Source organism: Diaphorina citri, unplaced genomic scaffold (assembly GCF_000475195.1).
Source record: "Diaphorina citri unplaced genomic scaffold, Diaci psyllid genome assembly version 1.1 scaffold6332, whole genome shotgun sequence".
Taxonomy (NCBI): Eukaryota; Metazoa; Arthropoda; class Insecta; order Hemiptera; family Psyllidae; genus Diaphorina; species Diaphorina citri.
Window position 1 is genome coordinate 960 of NW_007383708.1, and position 3,373 is coordinate 4,332.

The following is a 3,373-nucleotide window of genomic DNA, read 5'->3' on the forward strand; positions in this document are numbered from 1 at the left end:
TATGCAGGGCACCTTACACCGCTACATGTATGAAAGGGTATTACTTGCCAACCACATCTATTTTGGTATGGAATTGGATGCGTGTTAATAGTGAGAATGTAGGACGCCTTAGAACAAAGAGCGTGTACTGACTATGATGCTCCTATGCTGAGATACTCTTTTGAATATGTGAATGTGAAGCATGTTTTGAATGTTTGAATCGTTCGTTGATTTTTGTTCTCATTGTCGCTTGAAAAGATAATATACTGCTATTTCGCCCGCTCCTCTCACTCGGAAGAGTGGCCGAGGTGTCAAGGCGCTCGACTCAAGAACCATAGGTATTAGGAGTGCTCGGGTTCAAATCCCTCCATTCGTTCTTTTTTTTCATCTTTTTTTTTTTTTTCATTTTCTTCATTTTGGGGCTTTTTTAAAATCAGTTTAATAGAAATAGAGGAAGTCCACCTTGCAATAATTAGGGTAAACAACTTTCTTGTTCATAGGATCTTTAGGCGAAAGTGTAATACTAAAAATTTGAGAACTCGAGAGTTCAGGGGAGAACATTTGGCGGCGGAAAAACCGCCAGAAAACGGCCGAAATTTCGCACTTTCGTCAGTTTTTTGCTTATAACTCCTAAACCGTGCGTCAGGATTATCAGGCATACTAAGGCGAGTGTGGAACTGGGAAGGTAGGTAGGTACCTAGTTATACTTGTCTATGCCAATCCATGAAGAGCATGGATGATGGAAATTAGTACCCTACACGCCTTACACTTGAATTTAGACCACGCTACGCCACTGATTTTCAATCAATCAACTTTATTTTTAATCAATCAACTGTATTTTTAATTGATCAATCAATCAATCAATCGAATTTTCCTTTCGGAAACGGAGACGATTTTCCATCCTCTGTACTAAACCATTGGAAATTCAAGGTGCACTTCAACGGGACAAGTCAAAATCTCAAATTATATAAAGGCTAAAATTTCATACCTTGGCTGGGATTGAACCCACGCCCTCCTGTTTACCAGGCAAGCGTCTTGACAACTACACTATCTCTTCTTCTTCTTCTTCCTAGACTTTTCCTACCTAAATAGGATCGGCGTTTCTTGTCAATCTTTTCCAGGCAGCCCTATTGTGTACCTCATGTCCTGGTAATTTTTCTCACCCAGGTCTTGATTCACACAATCTTTCCACCATTTCTTCGGCCTCCCTCGTCCTTTTCTCCCCCTCACTTCCATTCTCTCAACTCTTTTCCCTATGTAGCTCTCATCTCTTTTAACATGACCACTACACCACCGAGGCAAGTACCAAGGTCCCTAGCTAAAGCTCTCGTCTCTATCACACAAAAACTCTTCCTGTTCATCGGGGTCAGGATACTCAAAGTCCTTTGTCTTGACGTCCGCATCCTCCCCGTACTGAATAATATTGTTGATCGTCAGAAACAAATCTCCCACGCTCTCTTCGTCGCGGGAATTCAGAGGGAAAAATCGCACGAGGGAAAAGTCTTCGATGATGCGGCCGAAAGCCTCGGTAAGGGAACGGTATTGAGCGTTGAAACCCGAGGCTGCATCGAGTTCCGAGAGGAGAACGTGAGGGTCGGGGTCTAGATATCTGAAATAAACGAGGCAGAGAGACTCGATTAGTTAAAAAAAAAAAAAAAAAAATGAAGGAGAAGAAGAAAGAAAAAAAAAGTAAAAAAATTGTTTTATTTTTTAAGAGGTTTGACAGAGGGAACTGTAACTGCAATGATCTTATCGTCCCGAAATCGAAGAGAGAAGGAAGACAGGATAGGAGAAAGCCAGCCGTTCCGAGAACGAACATTATCCCATCAGGATAAAATCCGCCCCGGGCGGGAATCGAACCCGCGGCCTAGCGCTTACAAGGCAGACGCACTACCAACTAAGCTAACTAACTTTTAAAAGTGCGATAATAAGTTGTAATAATATCCACTTAATAGTTGTGAGATAATGTTACGTATAGGTACTTGGGAAGTAGGCATTGGTAGAAACATTATTATCAATCTATAACTAGGTATATTCTATAGGTATCCCAATACTTTTTGTGACCTACCTAACCCACCTACCTTCGAGTGTACTAGTCCTAATGGCATGACACACGGCCTACATTAAAATTAAATGTACACTAATGGAAAGGCACTAAGTCTGCGTAGTGTGTCATTGCTACTTCCAACCTACCTTTATAGCTTACCTACCTTTAAAAACATCAACAACAACAATAACAACAACAACAACAACAACAACAACATCAACAACAAAACAACAATAGGATATGAGTATAGGAGTTGGGTAAAGGTTTGTGGAATACTCATTCATATGTTAATATTAATACAACTTACGGCTTTAAAAGCCATTTATTTTTACAATAAATGTGTCATAAATGTGTTAAGTGTGTCCTGATGGGTTACAAAACTTATGGTCGATTTCACCAATATTTTTTCAGCCTTTAGAAGAATTAAAAGGCTTGTTAAGCTAACAACCTGTTAAGTTCCATTTGATTTGTATAGGTTTAACAGAGCTGTTAAGCTAACAGGCTGTTAGGGGCCAAAAAGAAGGTTGGTAAAATCCACAATTACAAGTTACGTAATTCCGGCCACTCACTATCAGGTAGACCTGACAGGTACACCTGACAGGTACGCCTGATCCGGTCACCTGACACCTGATGAGCACACACACTATCAACTCTAACAGGTACCTATACCTGACACCTGATCATTTAGACCTGAGAGGTACGGCTGAAAAGGTCCGTCTGTCAGGTATACCTGATCAGCACACTGATCAGCACACTATCAGGTATACCTGACACCTGATCAGGTAGACCTTTAAACAGTGAGTTAGACCAGTACCTAACTCAGTTAGTACACCTTTAATAAAACTTATGTGACTTGACTTGGACTCGAACCACCAACCTCCAGATCCGAAGTCCAACTTGTTAATCACTGCACCACTGAGGTTGGTGTAATAAAATATACAAGGTACTCAATGAGTAGATATAGGTACTTCTCATCATTATTTTCAAGAGTCAATGACTAGAGTCTAGTCACTAGACCAGTGGTTCTCAAACTTTTTGCATGGCACCCCCTTTGGGCATATTCTCATTTTTTCACGCCCCCCCTACCTTACCCAACCCCTCGGTATATTATTTTTACCTATGGGTTTTATGGAATAACAAAACGAGAATTTGAAACTTTGATTTATTTTTTATATTCAAGTAAGTACCTAGGTTACCTATTTATATGTAGGTTTTATGAAATAACAAAACGAACCAACCTCAGTGGCTCAAGCAGAGTTGGAGACTAAGTAACTGGTAGGTAATTTTGGTATGAATTTGATTTTTTTATAGGAAAAGCTCGCCCCCAGATCGGAAGAGCGGTTCAGC

At 40.4% G+C, this 3,373-nt stretch overlaps 1 pseudogene; it reads right to left on the bottom strand.

The window, feature by feature from the left end:
• Positions 1 to 959: 959 nt before the first annotated feature.
• On the bottom strand, positions 960 to 1,591 carry LOC103521949 (annotated as a pseudogene).
• Positions 1,592 to 3,373: the final 1,782 nt, after the last annotated feature.